Source organism: Lepidochelys kempii, chromosome 6 (assembly GCF_965140265.1).
Source record: "Lepidochelys kempii isolate rLepKem1 chromosome 6, rLepKem1.hap2, whole genome shotgun sequence".
In the NCBI taxonomy this organism is placed as follows: domain Eukaryota; kingdom Metazoa; phylum Chordata; order Testudines; family Cheloniidae; genus Lepidochelys; species Lepidochelys kempii.
The window spans coordinates 67,481,461-67,500,912 of NC_133261.1; the positions used below are offsets into that span (position 1 = coordinate 67,481,461).

The window sequence follows — 19,452 nt, forward strand, 5'->3', positions numbered from 1 at the left end:
GACTTGCTTGGAGTCTGAGGTGTTTTATTGTTGTTGTTCATTATTATTATTTGCTGCTGCTGTTGTTGTTGTTTTTGATGTTTTATTGTCTGGTCTTATTCCCTAACCAACCCAGGGTTAGAAGTGAACATGTCGAAGACGAAGTGGATACGGAATGAGCATTGTGAAGAAGGAATCATCACTGTAAATGGGAAAAAAAAAATCGAGGAGGTCGACAAATATATTTACCTGGGTCAGCTGCTGAGCAGAGACAACTCACTGAAAGGGGAATGCAGTAGGAGGCGAAAGTTGGGATGGGCAAGTTTCAACAAAATAAAGATGTCTAACTGATGATGAACTGCCCATAAAGAAAAGGAAAGAACTGTTTAACTCCACTGTTCTGCCAGCAATGATAAACGGAGCAGAAAGCTGGTCAACAATGAAAGCGGAGGAAGAAAAATTCGCTGTCATCCAGAGAGCAATGGAAAGGCAAATGTATAAGATACTGCTTTGTGATCATATACCAAATGAGGAGATCAGAAGGTGTGCAGAGATGACCTATATAGTGCAGGTAACGTATGATGCAAAGCGAAGATGGGCTAGTCATGTAGTCCACAGGCAAGACAATAGGTGGACAACCTGCAGCAGTGACTGGATTCTCAGAGACCACAAGTGATCACTGGGCAGACTGAAATGCGCTGGGCCAATCCCATGACAAAATTTGGCCAGAAATGGAAATAACATGCTGGTAAGAAAATAGAATGGTGTGGCATTGACTTGTGTTTGTGGAGGGACAGATGAGGACAAGCCGGACAAAGGTGATATTCCCTAAGCATTTCTAACAAAACCCTCAAACTTTAAAAACTGTTTTTGTTAAAAGATCACCATCAACCTGAAATTTAGGGTTTATCTATGTACAATTTTCTAAACCAGTATAGTTATGATATAAATTGATACAGCCCCTAGCATGGATACAGTTGTGTATATCAATATGAAAGTGCTTTTATCAAACAAACTATAGCTGTGTGTAGACCAGCTCTCAGTCCGCTTTTAATAAAAGTGTTAAAAGTAATTTCAGGTCTTTTCTTTGTTCTGCAGTCTTCCTGCCAATTGTTGGAGTTTTTACAATGTTTTTTCATTCCCCCTCCCCTCTTGCATGTGGCGAGGCCCGGGCTAGTGCCCAGGATAGTCAGAGGGGAGCACCACCCAGCCCCATTCCTCCCCTGGCCCAGCCACAGCTCCACTCCATCTCCAGTCTTGTGCTCTGGCCCCAAGCCAGCTCCATTTCTAGCTGCAGCTCCATCCCCATCCCCAATTCAGACTCCAGCTCCACCTTCAGCCCAACTGCCTCTGCAGAGCCAACTGTGCAGTAATGGAGCCGGGAATGGTACAGACAGATTCCATTACTGGTAAGGGGGTAGATGTGACAAGAAAAGTTTGGGCAGTATTGCGCTACACAAACTGCAAGAGCAACCAATTAGTCTCTCCGCTGTAGAGAAGCCTGAGTGAAATTGATGATTCATTTCTGTTAAAAGCATGGAGTAAACAAACTAAAAAAACAGATTGTTTTTCCTCCAATGTCTTTCAGTTACAGTAATCTTTGTTGTGAATTGTAGGTACAAAAATGTTCAGACAGAAGTGTGACTTAAATTGATGATGTTTAAATGGACACCAAATTAAAAACATAAAAAGCCATAGCTATGCTAATGCTAACCTGGAAATACTGACCTCCTCACCTCTTCAAAGACATTTCTTCAACAGGAATTCTATCAATGGATTACACTTCCTGGGCACTACAGTGCTAATAAGCGATGGTCACATAAACACCACCCTATACCGGAAACCTACTGACTGGTATACTTACCTACATGCCTCCAGCTTTCATCCAGACCACACCAAACGATCCATTGTCTACAGCCAAGCTCTACGATAGAACCGCATTTGCTCCAACCCCTCAGACAGAGACAAACACCTACAAGATCTCTATCAAGCATTCTTACAACTACAATACCCACCTGCTGAAGTGAAGAAACAGATTGACAGAGCCAGAAGAGTACCCAGAAGTCACCTACTACAGGACAGGCCCAACAAAGAAAATAACAGAACGCCACTAGCCATCACCTTCAGCCCCCAACTAAACCCTCTCCAATGCATCATCAACGATCTACAACCTATCCTGAAGGATGACCCGTCACTCTCACAGATTTTGGGAGACAGGCCAGTCCTTGCTTACAGACAGCCCCCCAACCTGAAGCAAATTCTCACCAGCAACCACACCTCACACAACAAGAACACTAACCCAAGAACCTATCCTTGCAACAAAGCCCATTGCCAACTGTGTCCACATATCTATTCAGGGGACACCATCATAGGGCCTAATCACATCAGCCACACTATCAGAGGCTCGTTCACCTGTGCATCTACAAATGTGATATATGCCATCATGTGCCAGCAATGCCCCTGTGCCATGTACATTGGCCAAACTGGACAGTCTCTACATAAAAGAATAAGTGGACACAAATCAGAAGTCAAGAATTATAACATTCAAAAACCAGTCGGAGAACACTTCAATCTCTTTGGTCACTCGATTACAGACCTAAAAGTGGCAATTCTTCAACAAAAAAACTTCAAAAACAGATTCCAACAAGAGACTGCTGGTAATAGCTCACCTTTCTTGATCACTCTTGTTACAATCTGTATGGTAACACCCATTGTTTCACGTTCTCTGGGTATATAAAATCTCCCCACTATATTTTCCACTGTATGCATCCGATGAAGTGAGCTGTAGCTCACGAAAGCTTATGCTCTAATAAATTTGTTAGTTTCTAAGGTGCCACAAGTACTCCTTTTCTTTTTACGGATACAGACTAACACAGCTGCTACTCTGAAACTGACTAATTTGCGATTCCAATACAATAATAGGAATGAATCCCAGAACTTGGGCTGACTGGCAGATCTGCAAAAAGTGATAGCTGGGTCAACTATCCTTCAAACAGATGAGTGGTAAATCATTTGTAGTTTCTCCCAACATCATTCATTTTCACTCTAATTTAATTTTGTTGTGTATAAGAGTGATTTCTTGAAGATAAATATCTGACATTTTATATTTTGTTCAGAACCCCTAATAGCCACATACAAACTAACTGGATGTACAATATCAGTTGGGAAAACGGTCTTTTTGAATGATAGGATTATTAAAAAAAAAGTATCTGAAAGCTGATGTTTTTTATTTATATATAATGGTAAGTATCTTTCCCTGAGAACTTATATTGCAAATTAGTGTATGTTATTAAATGATTTATTTTATGGGTGACTTGTATAAATCATAAAAACTACCAAATCACTGCTGCTTTAGTTGGCTAGCACACTTTTCACTTCCTCTCTCAAACTGTTCAGTGATGTTGATGTTAAATAGCTATTGTGTGTCTCCTCCCTACCTAGCGGTAACTGCATTACAGTGGCAAGAGAACTTCTTGTTATAGCCTGGGCTGGTGGTATGGGGCTGATTATTAAGGTTGCTTTAAGTTTTCAGTTTCTTATAACTTTGTCAACCTTTTCCTTGCTGGGTGTCTGCCTCAGGCTGAATGGTTTGGGAACATTTTCAACCAAAATGATCCAGCTGTTGTTGAAAACAATTCAGGGTATGGGCGGTTGGTGACCCAGCCGTTGGGGGAGACTAGCCCTCAGCCTCTCCCCTTGTGCCTGAGGCCCCTCCTCTCCCCTTCCCTTTCTGCCCCCCACCCCCAGAGCACCCACACTGTGGCCCCCAAGTGATGGATGACCAGAGGCTGGGTGGCACAGCCACACTGCCCCCAGCCCCAGAGTGCTGGGCAGCTAGTGCAAGGTGGCAGCATGGCCAGCCCCAGAGCGCCGGGAGGGCAGAACGGCCCTAGCGCCAGATGCCCCGAGTCCCTGCGGCAGGTAGGCCAGCCAACCCTGCCCCAGCCAGCCTGGGCGAGGGAAGAGCACCAGGAACTGCAGGAGGGAGCCTGGGGGAGGAGCGTTGGTGGTGCCACACCAGGCTGTTTGGGGGGAGACGGCCTCCCCCAGCCTACGATACCTGCTGTCCATGGCTCAGGGAAAAATATATTTAGCTCATGTTAAAAGATTCCGGCAACCTTTCCTTTGAAAATTTCTAGTGCTTCCTTCTCCTTCCTTTTGTAGTAGGAACTTGAAACCTCGCAAGGGTGTGATCTTTGTGTCAAGGATGCACCTTTTGCCATCGCCATGAAAATCCAAACCCAAATTTCACCAATTTATAACCCTCTGACAAATCACAGTTTACACATGCTCAGTAGAGACTTCTGACATTTTAGTAGCTAAATTTGCCAAAGATCCCGTCCACCCCGGACATTCTCCAGCTCAGGGCTGAGGAGAACTTTCTCTCCAATTGCAACTCTGTGCTGCTGGAGGCCCTGCTGGATCTGGGCACTTGAACTGAGAGCAGGGAGGCTCTCTTTCCTGTGCTCTCAATGACTCCGCTGACTGTACAACCTTAATTCACTCTCCTTGTACATATGCCTTATGATACAACCTTTAGTTACATGAACACATACTATTATTTTCCAGAGAACCCCTGCCTTACTCAGTGAACAAGATGCACAGTGCTCAATTAATGAGCAGTTATTCACTATTTTGTTTTCACTTTGTTCTGCTATGTGTGGCCCCATGCCTTATTTACTGAATGCTGTTGAAATCCTGCTCTGAACACGGATTTATAATTTCCCTCCTGGGCTTTTCTGTAACATTCATCAGCATAGTATGGGTGGTTCACAACTATTAATGAATTTATTTTCACAACTGAGGTGGTATTATTATCTCCATTTTGTGGATGGGGAACTGAAGCATATAAGGATGGGATCCACGAAAGTACTCAGGTGTGTAAGTCCTAGTTTTGGTTCCACTGCAATCCACAAAACTTCAGCCGAACCCCGTAGGTGCCTAAATGCTCTTAGTGCCTAAGTTTTTTAGGGTAAAAATTCCCTAGGCGCTTGTGTTTCAGCCTCTAAGCATGTGCATTGCTGCCTCCCAGTAGGAGTCTGGATGCCTATCTCTCACCTGAGCCCCAGACTAATCCATGTACTAAGGGAAGACAGGCCATCAGCCACCTAAATCATATTGGCCCAATCTAGTACGTGCGATTAGAGGTTGCCAACAAGATGGGGTCCAATTCAAAACTCAGGAGGAGAAAGTGGTGCCCCTCTTTTAACTTTAGCCTAGTGGTTAGAGTACTCACCTGTGATGTGGGAGATCAAAGTTCAATTCCCCCATCTCTACCAGAGAGGAAGAAAGAATTTGAATAGAGGTTTCCCACCTACCAGGAGAGTCCTCTAACTAATGAGGTATGGGATATTCTGATGTGGAGCTCCCTCAGTCTCTCCTGTTGAAGCTTTCCACTATGGATAAATAATAAAAGAGTGATTGGAGCAGGGGGACTGGACACATTGTTTCCCAAGTCCCACATGGGAGCCCTAACCCCTGAGCTACAGAGTCATTCCAATTCTCTTTTTCTCTCTCTGGCCCAATGACTGTTCCACTGTGGATAAATACTTACCTAATCCAACTATTCTTTCTTCATCCACAGTGCAACAGCTTCAACGGGAGAGATTGAGGGAACCTGTATAGCAGAATACCCCATAGCTCAGTAGTTAGAGTACTCTCCTAGTAGGTGGAAGACCCCTGTTCAAATCCTTTCTCCCCTTCAGGCAGAGGAGGGACATGAATGTGGGTTGCCTTTATCACAGGTGAGTGCTCTAACCACTAGACTAAAAGTTATAAAGTGGGCAGAACCCTCTTCCAATCCTCTGCCACCCATTTTGCCTGGAGCAAGGCAGGCACCTAACCCATTCTGTGACAAATACCTTAGGTGCCTAAACCATCCACTCCAGGCAGCGAGTGTACATTTATGTATCACTAAGGGGAACTCCCTGTAGCCTGGATTTAGACACCAATCTCAGAGAGGTGGGGCTTAGCACAAACCCATCTGACTGGCATCTCCCATTGGCTATCTTAGGCAGCTCCTGGCCCAACATGCTGGCTTTTCTGGAGAGAGGAGGTGCCCATCTCTTCCCCACCTAGGAGCCTACACACCAACTTGGCTTTCTTGACTGAAGTGTTGTTCCTGGATTTTCTAGGTGCCTAAAAGATAATGCTGTGACACTCCACATTGCAACTCCTAAAGCCCTTTGTGGATTCCCACCCAGAGAGATTAAAGTCCACTAATTTTGGGTGCCAAAATTCCTGGGACCTGATTTTTCAGCAAACTTAGCATTATTTAGCATTTTATATGTTTAAATCATAGGTCCCCTTGACCTGAGTTTCAGCTGTAAGTACTTCTCATTTCTGCAAAATGAGGAACACACAATGAGCGACCACCTGTGAAAAGTTTGGTGTAAGTTACTTGACTAGAACCACATAGGAACTCTGGTATACGTGGTGATCGAATCCATTTCTCTAGGGTAGCATTCAACTGCCTTGACCATGAAACCATCTTTTCTCTTCGGGCAACACCCTGTCTCATTCACCACACACCTTCCAACTTCTGCATCATATGAAGCTGGGTTCTACAAACAACAATCTCCTTCTCTCCACAAACCTGCTCCACCCCCAGAATAGGTCCATCCTGTGCACTGAATGAGATAGAGGTCCTGTGGAAAAAATAGCAAATGACTGTGGAATTAAAGACGGTATTATAATGTATTCACATGTGGGTGGGGAAGGGTGCAAATTAAAATAGCACATGCAATCTTAATTTTGGCATTTTCTAATATTTGTGTATTTAATTTTACAACCTCAATAATGTTCTTTTAACACGTTTTGTGTAATACAGTATGTACTATGTAAAGTACTTTGGAATCCTTCAGGATTAAAAGTGGTATACGTGTTATTTTTTAAATATTATGGTATTTACTATTTTCAGTGACAGAGATTGTCCCTCTTCATTTGCAAATTAAAAACTTCCTCTATGGGTAGGAGATTCCATAATTCTTTTCAGTTTTTCTTGCATCTTCTTCTGGAGCCTGTGGTATTGGCTGCTGTTGGACTCAAGTAGGTGGACCACTGGTCCGATCTGGTATGGCAATTCCTGTATTGCTTAAGTGTTGATTTAAAATAAAAACACTAACATCTTTCTTAAAAATACCTTCAAATTACATTTGATTGCAGTTACTTTTGCATAAATCAGAGTTATCATTTTGGCTTTTATTATCCAAAGTGTTCCTGATCCAAGAATTTCATTTAATAAATAAGATTTGCATTAGACTTAAAATGACAAGGGGGTGGGATAATATCTTTTATTGAACCATCTTCAGTTGGTGAAAGAAACAAGTTTTTGACCAAAGGAGAGCTCTTCCTCTTGTCTGGGAAAGGAACTCAGAGTGTCACAGCTAAATACAAGGTGGAATAGATTGTTTAGCATACGTAGATATTACCTTGCTCACCTTGTCTCTCTAATATTCTGGGACCAACACTGCTACAACAACACTGCAAACAATGTTAGTCTTAAAAGGGAAAGTATGCTCATTGGCATCCGTACAACTACAGATTCAAGATGTGTGGTTCTCTCTGCAGTTGTGTGTGCTACAGTTTTTTGTACCATCACTCAGGTTTGGTCCAGCCACCCCTCCATCATCATGATTTGAGCCAGCGGGAGCAGCTGGGCCAAATATGAATGGCATTGCAACACCCCACCCAGTCTCCGCTTGGCTAACATTAAACAAAATGAACTTCTCCCAAAATAAAATTTAACTTTTTTTTTTAATTTCACGGGGCTCTACTGAGGCATACAGTTCCCCATTAGCTCTAATGTTACACCCGTGAGTATAAGGCCTGCTTTCTGGAAGATAAGTTTATTCAGTCAAGTTCTGACCTTTGTAGCACTTACACAAGTAGGGTCTACTACTCCTGGACACAGGCAAAATCTCCAACATGTGAGGTTAGTTAACCTTAGCACTAGAATGGCTCAGGTTTGGGAATCTCCCTCACATCCTTAACAGTGAAGACCGATGCAAAGAATTCATTTAGTTTCTCCGCAATGGCCTTATCATCTTTGAGTGCTCCTTTAGCATCTTGATCGTCCAATGGCCCCACCAGTTGTTGAGCAGGCTTTCTGCTTCTGATGTATTTTAAATTTTTTTTGCTATTACTTTTGGAATCTTTGGCTAGCTGTTCTTCAAATTCTTTTTTGGTCTTTCCAATTATATTTTTACACTTCGTTTGCCAGAGTTTATGCTCTTTTCTATCTTCCTCATTAGGATTTTTCTTCCACTTTTTAAAGGATGCCTTTTTGCCTCTCACCGCTTCTTTTACTTTGTTGTTTAACCATGTTGCCTCCAGTCCTGGAGCACTGGGCAGGTGGTGCGGCTCCCAACACCCTCCACTCCCGGAGCACCAGGCTGGTGGCACAGCCCTCCAACTCCGGAGGGCAGGCGTGAGCACAGACCGCAGCTGCCTGGAGTCCTGGGCTGCAGGCCGGCCCCCACTAGCCCCAGTCCGGCCACAGGGGAAGAGCACCAGCAGGAAGCAGCTGGGCCATGCAGGGCTGTTTGGGGAGGCTCAGCCTCCCCTAGCCTGTGATCCCCGCTACCCATGAGCAGGCGGGGCTTCTGTAAAGCCTAGGAGTTGATGATTGGAAGAGAGCTGCAGTGAGGAAGCCTGCAGTCACACTCCCTGATACAAGCGGGGAGAGTAGAAACCTTTAATAGGAATGCAGGAAGCAGTCCAGGGAAGGAGCAGTAAAGTCTGAGGGACTATAGACATGAACTGCTGATTTGAGGGTTCCTGAACTGGAACTCAGAGTTGAGGGCAGGCTAGAGTTCCCCTACAAGCCATTGTGAGAGCAGCACAGTCAGCAGAGTGGAGTTAGAGTCTGCCTGAGTCTGTGTGGAGCGAGACCTTGGAGAGACCCCAGAAGGGGAACGCAATTGTGACTTGGCTGGAGAGCTAAGCCACAAAGGAGAGGTGCAGAAACTCCTGACTAGTGAGAAAGGGACTGCAGAGTGAGTGACTGAGGCAATGGGTTGAGTGACTGCTGGACGGGGAACAGACAGTGGCGAGCTAATTCCCCAGATGAGCTACGAGGAGGCGCTGCCAAGCAGTGAGTAGCAAGCACCTGTTACACACCCTCAGAGAATTCTAATAGATTGGTGAGGCATGATTACAAAAACTATGTTGATACTTCCCCGACATATTGTTATCATCTATGAGCCTGATAATTATGTTCTTTACTATAGTTTCAATCAATTTGCTTGGTAGTGAAGTTAGGCTTACCAGCCTGTAATTACCAGGATTGCCTCTGTAGACTTTTGTAAAAATCAGAAGAATTTATCTGCCAGTGATTTACTATAGAGGGTGATTTAGGCAATAGGTTACATACCAAAGTTAATAGTTCTGCAGTTTCATATTTGAGTTCCTTTGGAACTCTTGGGTAAGTACCATCCAGTCCTGGTAACTTATCACTGTTCAAATTATCTATTTGTTTTAAAACCCCCTCTACTGACACATCAGTCTGGGAAAGTTTTTCAGAGTTGTCACTGTAAAAGAAAGGCTATGGTGTGGGAATCTCTCTCAGATCCTCTACAGTGTAGACTGATGCAAAGAATTAATTTAACTTCTCTGCAACAGCCTTGTCTTCCTTGAGTGTTTGTTTAGCACCTCAATCATCCATTGGCCCGGCTGATTGTTAGGCAGACTTCCTGCTGCTGATGTATTAAAAAAGAAATTGCTATTAGTTTTTGAGACTCTTGCTAGTTGCTCTTCACATTCTTTTTTGGCTTGCCTAATTATACCTTTACACTGGACTTCCCAGAGTTCATACCCCTTTCTATTTTCTTCAGTAGGATTTGACTTCCAATTTTTAAAGGATGTCTTTTGTCTCTAACTGCCTCTTTTACTGTGTTGTTTAGTGATGGTGGTGTTTTTTATTTGGGGTATACATATAGTTTGAAGCTCTATTATTGTGTTTTTAAAAAGTTTCCATGCAGCTTGCAGGCATTTCACTCTTGTGACTGTTCCTTTTAATTTCCACTTAAATAGCCTCATTTTTGTGTAGTTCCCCTTTTTAAAGTTAAAATGCTGCTATGGTGGCTTTCTTTAGTATTCCCAGCCTTACCAGAATGTTAAACTTAATTACATTATGATTGCTATTACAGAGTAGTTCAGCTATATTTACCACATGGACCAGATCCTATGTGCCATTTAGGACTAAATCAAGAATTGCCTCTCCACTTGTGGGTTCCAGGACTAGCTGCTCCAGGAAGTACTCATTAATAGTGTCTAGAAATTTTATCTCTGCATCCCAGCCTGTGGTGACATGTTCCCAATCAATATAGGGATAGTTGTTTATTGGGTTTTCTATTCTTGTGGCTGCTCTAATCTCGCTGGGCATTTCACACTCACCAACCTGGTCAGGTGATCGGCAATATATTCTTACTGCTATATTATTATTCAAGCATGGAATTTCTATTCACAGAGATTCTATGGTACAAATTGATTCATTTAAGATTTTTACTATAATAGATAAGGATTTATTTTATATATAATGCCAATCCTCCACCAGCATGACCAACTCTGGTATTACTGTGTCCCATTGATTATCATCATTCCACCAAGTTTCTGAGATGTCTATTATATCAATGTTCTCATTTAATACCAGGCACTCAAGTTCATCCATCTTAGTATTTAAACTTCTTGCATTTTATACATGCACTTATAAAATTTATCAGTATTTAATTGTCTGCCTCCATGTGATGTAACTGAATGAAACTCCCTTTCATTTGCTTGTTTCTCTTCAGTTCCTACCTGCATTTTATGAACTTCTATTCTCTCCTCTTCAGTAGGATAAGGGATGTATCTGTCCAAACTCTGTGCTCCTCTGCTCCTGTCAACTTTCCCAAGCCCTTAGTTTAAAAACTTCTCGATGAACTTTTTAATTTTACATGTCAGCAAACTGGTTCCATTTTGGTTTAAGTGTAACCCATTCTTCCTTTCCCAAAAGATTCCTCGGTTCCTAATAAATCTAAATCCCTGGTCCTTACTCTGTCATCTCATCCATGCATTGAAATCCTGCAGGTCTGCTTGTCTGTGCGTGTAGAACTGGAAGCATTTCAGACAATACTACCATGGAGGTCCTGGACTTTAACTTCTCACTTAGCAGCCTAAATTTTGCCTCTAGGACATCTCCCCTACCTTTACCTATGTCATTGATACCTACATGTACCCCAACTACCAGCTTCTCCCTAGCACTGCACATAGAGCTACTCAGATGTCTCAAGAGGTCTGGATGTGCACAGACATCCCATCAACGTTACCCAGTAGGGTTACCACTGGATATCTAATGTTAAAAGTTTGCACCCAGCTAAAGATGCAGCAGTGTTCTCAATTCCGCAGTTTACGCAATAACAGATCAAAACTATTGAAAATACCACAGGTGTTTGCCCACCAACACAAAAAGCCGACCACATGTGTGTGAGAGAGGGTTTGAGTCATGCCAGAGTGAGGAGAGGTGTGATGATATCAATCTAATCTACGTGTGGTTGCTCTCTACTATCTGTCGAAGTGAGGTGACTGTAGTAGAGTTACCTTGCGGTTGGGGATGCCTGGGGCTTGCCCTGGGAGGGTGGGGTTGCATTTCAACAGTAGTATCCCTGCATCAAGGATGCAGAGCCTATGGGTTTTTTCTTCTTAAACTACGCACACATTCAGACTGAACCAGCGGCGGTGAAAACCCGCGCCAGCCACCGAAGGGCCCTGTGCGTGTCCCTAACGCACATTGCTGTTGACTACCTGGTGTAACTCTCCTGCCCTGCCACCTGTCCGCTCCTCCCCGAACTCCGGACTCTCAAGGCCTCTCCGTGGCCAACTCGGCTGGCTGGAGCCCGGGACCCGACGGCTGGGGTCGCGGTGCGGCCTCGTCCCACCTCAGGCGCCTGCTGCGCGGACTCTTCGCGCCGAAGAGGGGGGCAAAGGGTCCCCGCGTGCTCCAGTGACGGTCGGGCGAGCCCCGGAGCTACAGAGACGCCCCCTGCGCAGGCTACAACCTCCCCACTAGGCCCACCGCTTGGCCGTTGTTATAGCAACTGCAGGAAGGCTGCTCCCCGCCCCCCTTCCTCCTCTCGCGAGAGCGCCTCTGGCAGCAGGCGGAGCAGGCGCCGGGGTGAGCTCATCCCGGGAGCTGGGGAGGGAGCGCAGCGCGGAGGCTCCTGCAGCAGTCGCAGCAACTTTGTTGGGTGAGTTCAGAGCGGGAGCTGGGCAGGTAGCATGGAGCCTGCGGGGGCAGGACCCGCTCCTCGTCCCTCAGCCCCTAGCCTTGGCGGGGGGCCTGCGTGGAGCTCGTCCTGAGCTGGAGAGAGGCACCCTGTTCCCCTTCCCGACCCACCAGCCCGAGCCTGGGGGAGAGTGAATGGAGCTGATCGTGAGCAGACAGACCAGACCGGCCGGCCCGCTTCCCTAGCCAAAGCCGCCTCCTCCGCAGCCTCCAGAGTTTGGTGGTGGGGAGGGTCCTGGAGAGAACTGGCCACTCCTGGGGAGAGACCCCTCCAAGCCTCTTAATTTAATCTCTTTATCTCCTTCCCCCATCCCTGGGTCAGTTAGACCCTGGCCCCCAAAACTGCCATGTGTACGTGGGGAGTCCTCGAGCCTTGCGTGGCACTGACCCCGCGAAGAGCATATCCTTGTACCCCATCTCGCTGTCTTTTGCTCTCCCCCCAGATTTTTGTGGGGCAGGTCGTGGAGCGCTGATGTATTGATTCTATGCGAGGAGAGGATCGCTCTTTCTCTGCCCCCCTCCCCGGCTTTAACAGCCCCAAGACGATCAGGGAAAAAGTCCTGGGGCTCTGACTGGAGCCGATTTCCGATGAGACAGGCGGAGGAGGAAAAAGAGGGGGTTGGACATGAGGATTCCTCACACTCAGTCACCCTGCCCCCAACTTAAACAAGAGAAGGAGAAGCAGCAATATTAACTTGGCTTTTCTACCCCCACCTTCTTCTGCTGCTTCTTGGATACCTCCTTTTTCAGCAAAAAGTGGCATGGACTTATTCCCCCCCCCCATGGTATTTTTCCTCTATGAACAAAACTGAGGGAGGTGGTGGTGGAAGGAGGAGGTGCAGTAGTGACTGCTTTTGTGTATATGTGTGTTTTCTCTTTAGGAAGGGGAACGTCGAATGGGAACGGCTCTAAACGGTCCCAAGGAGGGGAAGAAAGGAAAAGGGGGTAAGCTCTTCTAAGTGAGCCAAGGCTCAGGTTGCTCTGAAATGACAATAGGAAATGATGATTTAGGCAATATACCCATTACTTATAGTACTGCATGTACTATTTAAGGAAAGCAGTAAAACATTAAATACAAACAAAAAAAATTTCTTAAATTTTACATTTCTCTTCAGGTGTCTTACTGAAATCAGAGAGCAATCACTGGGGTGGGATATAATCTGATTTTTAGGCTGTTTCCACTATAAGAAGTGAGTTATTTATTTGGTGCTATAAGTATACAAGTAGCTTTACTTTTTATTCATTTTGTTAAAAGCCAGCTTTTGCTTTGTAGTTGTTTTGAGTCTGTTTTGACACCACAATAATGATGATTAGCTCATTTGAAGGCAGTGCCGATAATCTAAATGTTTATATCCTTGGTAAGGGAGTGGAGGAATGAAATGTTTGGAGGTGGTTAATTTCTTTCCTTGAAGTCTGGAGAAGTGAAATACAGGGGATGCCTTAAACTGGATCTCATGGAATAAGGTAGTTGTTGTGTTTGTGTTTGAGGAAAACCAGGTAAAGAGACAAAAGAGGAGGGGGCAGACTTCAACCTCATTCTTCACCCTTTTCCATTTTATATTTTCAAAACTAGTGACATTGAATTTCTCACTGTGTATCTTTTCATGAATAAAATATACACATACACTGACCAATTATAAGGTTGATCATGTTCATTTAATGAGGAATGCATCTATTCATTTCTGATAAAGCAGCAGTACAAAAAGAGGAATTGCTCAACTTAAAGGAAAATCTCCTTGTGTAACCTTGACTACTGTGTGTGTGTGACTTTTTACATGGAGAAGACATTTTTTTCTAAAATGTGTGTGTGCATTTCTGTGAGTAGTACTGCTCACAAGATTTCTTTAAAATGGTATCTACACTGAATATTTTAGTAATGCTGTTTTTAATTAATCCCTTAACGCATGCAGGCCTAAGTGTATCTGTGAGCTGTGTCCTTAGCTGATAATACAATGTAAATTTGCTTTTAGGGGGCGGGAGGTGAAGGTGTCAGATTTCATTAGATTCCAGCTCTATCTGGGTGAACTTAGATTGGTGTTTCCTCTAGAAAGCAATCCTTTCATGATGAAACTCTGACTCAGACCCTTGACCATTGTGACTGCTACGTGGGAGTGAAGTGTTAACTTTCTTAAGGTTAAATCATAAAGCAATTTTCTAAGGAGAAAATTGCTTGTAGTCAGCATAAGTGTTGATCGAATAGCATATGATTGTCGTCTTGTTTGATGGAAAGTTTGGTCATTATTTTCTATTTAGAAGGTGCAATCAAGCCAAACTAGCTCCTTCCCCCCCTCCTTTTGGGAGGATCAGAAAAGTGGAAATAATGAAGCAAAAGTTTGCGTTAGAAGTGTCAGAGAAATGGTTTAAACGTTGTATTTCACTGTCAAGGCTTTCATGCCTTAGGCCATCAGATCTCATACCAGTCATTAAGTCAGAAACACAATGTGGGAATTTGAGATTTTTTGCTGGTAATACAAAAAAGCACATTGCATTTCCTTTTTTAATTAGTGGTTTTTTTTTTTTAATGGGAGCTTTCATAGAGTTCAGGAAGTAGAAGTGTCTGAATTACATGATAGACATTATTTGAATAATGAATTCAATCTCCATAACAATAGATAATTAGGAACAGAAAAATTTAAGTTGCCTGTGTAACTGGCTTACACATGGTCAGTTGATTAAGGAAAATGTACTTAGTACGTTGCTCAGCAATGCATTGAGTAGGTGCTACTGCTGTTAATTTCTGTTTAGTTGTTAGTATTACTAGTTCAGATGGAAATACGTGGTTAACAGTTACGGCTCACGAAAGCTTATGCTCAAATAAATTGGTTAGTCTCTAAGGTGCCACAAGTACTCCTTTTCTAGTTACGGTTAAGTGAATCTTTTATATTGCAAGGTAACAAGCAAAATGGGGTCACTGGCTGTGACTTGAATGTAGGAATCTGCACAAAGGTGGGAGTTTGTGACTACTAGCAGGTGTAGATGTCAGCATCAGAATAAAGAAGTCTAACAGGGAAATGAAATTTTAATTGGGATTTGTGCACTGCTGTATTCTTCATTGGTCTTTACTATTTCTGTCTTAACATGTATGATCACTTCTTTTTGATTTTCTTTTTTCGGCTTTTTTTCTGTTTATCTCTTTTGGTCTAGCAAATCTCTTTATTACTTTCTACATTTTTGTAGCTATTTTTTAAAGTCTATTTTGATAATGTGTCCAAAAATCTTACCTCCATTCCCCATGTCTTCAAAATGACTGAGAGGTTTTTCCTTGCCTATGCAGTCTCTCGTCTGCGGTATCTCAAGAACTTTGTTTGCATTCTAATGTAACTTCTCTCCTCAATCATATTAATATTTTTCAACTATATATCTGACACACTTTTAGTTGCAAAACTGTAGACTCTACTATTACTGAACATATATTTTATCTTACTAAAACAGCTATTTAATTCTGTTTTTGTTCTGCTTAGCAAGAGTATTTGGTTCAGGATTCTTGCAAACAGAGGAAAGCCAGGTGAAAAAAGGACAAGCCACTGAGAAAACAAACAAGTTACTCTACTGTGTGAAAGAGTTGAGGCCCATTTCGCTCTTTTGTATTCAGCTTTCTGTACTGTACTATAGTGTATTGATTGTATAGAAGACAAAAGCACAGCTCTCTCCATATCAATAGTTTAATCCCTTCAATAAGGGGTTTGCTGCTAACTATTCAGTTCTTTGCACTACTGATTGGAAATCCAGGGTATCCCACTGTGGTGTGGAAACAGTTGCACCATTGCCCTCATCAAAGTTTTGATCTCTCAGATTGTTTGGCTGTCTAATGTTGATATTTCCAGTGCTTTAAAAATTATTCTGATTGAACCTGCATGTTGGTTTGTTGGAAACACTATTTTATTTCGGTGTTTCTTTGGCTGTTGCAGCATCTCCCAGACTTTTAAAATTTTTGCATTTTTTCTCAGCAACTACTGTCTACATGTTAACATGATTAACTTTTTAAACATTTATATGATGATTCCATAATATCTTTGTCCTTGCTTTATTTACTTTGAAATCAGTGTTCAGGTTATTCTTCTCTTGTTCACATGTACAGTAGCTGAACTTTTTCCAGTGCTGTGCACTGTCTATCAGAAGGCAGGATGAAGGCTTTACTGTTCTGGAATTCCTCTTCCTGAAGAAAGATTGTTTGTTATTGCTATATAGTACCTAGTATGAAAGTGGACCTCCATTGATTTCAAGTTACTTGCCATCCAGAAAAGTGCCCATATTCTTTTCCAGGTTTTAAGAAAAGGAGTACTTGTGGCACCTTAGAGACTAACCAATTTATTTGAGCATGAGCTTTCATGAGCTACAGCTCCGATGAAGTGAGCTGTAACTCACGAAAGCTCATGCTCAAATAAATTGGTTAGTCTCTAAGGTGCCACAAGTACTCCTTTTCTTTTTGCGAATACAGACTAACACCGCTGTAACCACCGGTTACTCCGAATCCAGGTTTTAAGAGACTTTGTGTGAAGATTCTTTGTTAAAGGGGGTACAAACCCCAATCTGTTGTTCCTTTAGCAATGCGGCATTCTGCATTTAAAACTAATCATATGTTAAATATCCTTTTTGTTAGCAGGAAAAAATACCATGTTAGATTGTTCCACGTTTCCAGGGAGATATGACTCAGTGGCTTGACTTCAAATAGATCTCTCTAAATGGGAAATTTTAAGTATGTTAATCATAATATATCAGTGAATTCATTTTAAATTTCTAATGATGGACATTTAAGCTGAATTTGTTTAAAGTGATATCTTATGGGATATGAAAAGCTGTGGTGGTTCTTGTTTTTAATTAAAATAAAAACCCCAAACTGTTTGGGACAGAGCTTGTACACTTTACCTTACACATGCTAGATGGATGCCTAAATATTATACCTTGAGGGTGCAGCCAAAAATGGCGATGGGACAGTGAGTTTGAGTAGCAATATTTTAGTGCCTCAAACTGGTTCTAGCTTTTTCTAAGCAGTTGCTTTGTAAAACTAATATGATTCATAGTCATTTGTTCTACCCATGGGTCCTAGATAGCAGTCACTTTGGTGTCAGTTGGGACAGCGGTTCTCAACCTTTTTCTTTCCGAGGTGCTTTTTCAAGATGCTATAAAAACTCTGTGGCCCACCTGTGCCACAATAATTGGTTTTCTGCATATAAAAGCCAGGGCTGGCATTAAGGGGTAGCAAGCAGGGCAATTGCCTGGGACTCTATGCTACAGGGCTCTTCCCAAGCTACATTGCTCAGACTTCGGCTTCAGTTCCGGGTACTGGGACTTCGGCTTTCTACCCTGGGCCTCAGTGAGTCTAATGCTGGCTCTGCTTGGCCGCCCCCCTGAAACCTGCTTGCGGCCCCCTAGGTGGTCCCGGACCCCTGGTTGAGAACCACTGAGTTGGGAGACCTATGAGTAGTTGCAGAGACACTGGAGTCCTTTGTCTTTGGGCTCAGAAAGAGAATCCTGTATTGGCTTACATTTGGAAGGGTATCTACATTAACATAAGGGCTAGATACTCTTTTTTTTTTTTTTTTCTTTTTAACATGGAAGCTTAAATTCTACAGAAGTTAATGAGTTTGGCCCTTTTTATTCATCTTCCTGTTTACTAATACAAGTAGGTAAGTGGGATTTTCAGACTCTGGATTGGGATCTACCATGAGCCTGTTGTGCTTAGTGTAACATTAGCTTAGTTGTTCTGAAGATTTTTTTCTTTGTGGGAATGTTCCTTAAAGAGAACTTCGTTTGAATAGAGCAAATTAATTAATTAAAAAAATCTGCAACTGGTGAGTTTCATAATCACTAATGGAGGATCCTTTTTAGTGTTATTTCAAAGAGATCTGAATATATATATAACATATGGAAAAACCCCTGTAGATTTGTTTGTTAGATCAAAATTCATCCTCTCTGCTTCTATTCATATTACTTTGGAAACTTAAATGCCTGGTTCAGATGCTAGAATGATAAGTATCAACCATAGAGTTTTATGTGGCTGTTCATTACTGTCAGATATATCATAGTCCTGGAAAATACAAGATTCTGTAAGACAACTTGTTTGTGTATAAATTATCTGGATTATTTTTGTGTTGAGATACGTTGTGTGTGTGTGTGTGTGTGTGTGTGTACTTTCAAAAAATCATGTGCTAAGTGTTATTGGGAGATGGGGGTGACCGTCTGGTTAGTGCATAGGACTGTGAGACAGGAATTCCAAGTTGTAATCCCAGCTCTGAGAGAGACTCCTTCAGTGGCTTTGGGCACAGAATTATTCTCTCTGTTTTAGTTTTCCCATCTGTAAAATTGGGATAACATTTACCTCACAGATGTTAAGGACTATTTGAGTGGTTTGAAGATGTAAAATTTTAAAATCAAATAGGTCATGGGGAAAGTTCCATCTGTTGGCTTTTAAATATTGATAACTGATGTAAATATTACTGTCACACAACATATTTGCTTTTAAACCAGTTTATTCTTCTTATTGGTTTCTTTTGTCTTGGTATGAAGTACTAACTATAGTAGAAATTGAGGGCATCTAAAAGGAAAAGTTGTCCTTCGAATCTGTTTATGAAGAGTTCTTTTACACTGAAACATAGTTGCTGCCTGTTGGTATCACAGTGTCAGTTTTAATAGTATCTTTCCTTCAGCCAGGAAAGTAAGCAAATATCTTGCTTCACGTCTGTTGCCTATTTTTTTGCTTAGCCAAGTACAGCTAATGGTTGCAAGAGGTGACATGTTGCTTGACAAAAAATACATGTCGCTCTTCTGTCCAGTAACTACCTAATTTTGACATAATACTGAAAAACGTTTAAGTTTTTGTGTTTTTGAAATTAAAATATATTTATTGTTGTTGAATTTGACCTGTTTTGTTTCTAAAGTCTTAAAATAACAAATTGCAGTTGTTACTTCCATGCTTAATGTAAAATAATCTCTCTCTTTGTATTTCACATAGTCACCTGAAGTATGCAGTGCAAATCTTACACCTTTTGTAGCAAGTATTTCAAAGAGAATTTGTTTTTCAACTTCCAACTTTTTCCAATCTGTCTGGTTCAGATAAATGATGGAAAAAATAAGCACTAAATTATGAAGTGGTAGTTGTAGGAATTTCTTAGCTGTCTTTTAAAAAATCCAAAGCATCTTGGTAGAAAACTTTTTGTGGCTCAGCTAAAATGCTTTGTAGTTTTTTCATATTTAGTCCATTTTGTGTGGGT

General features: G+C 42.3%; 1 protein-coding gene across 8 annotated transcripts in view; it reads left to right on the forward strand.

Annotated features, from left to right (window-relative positions):
* Window positions 1–12,115: 12,115 nt before the first annotated feature.
* SIPA1L1 (signal induced proliferation associated 1 like 1) overlaps window positions 12,116–19,452 on the forward strand; it is a 381,605-nt gene continuing 374,268 nt past the window's right edge. For 7 of the 8 annotated variants that reach the window (XM_073348513.1, XM_073348511.1, XM_073348520.1 and 4 more), the window contains exons 1-2: window positions 12,116–12,203; window positions 13,123–13,186. The gene's annotated coding sequence lies outside the window, so the exon portion shown is untranslated. The other variant, XM_073348515.1, reaches the window with a different exon arrangement.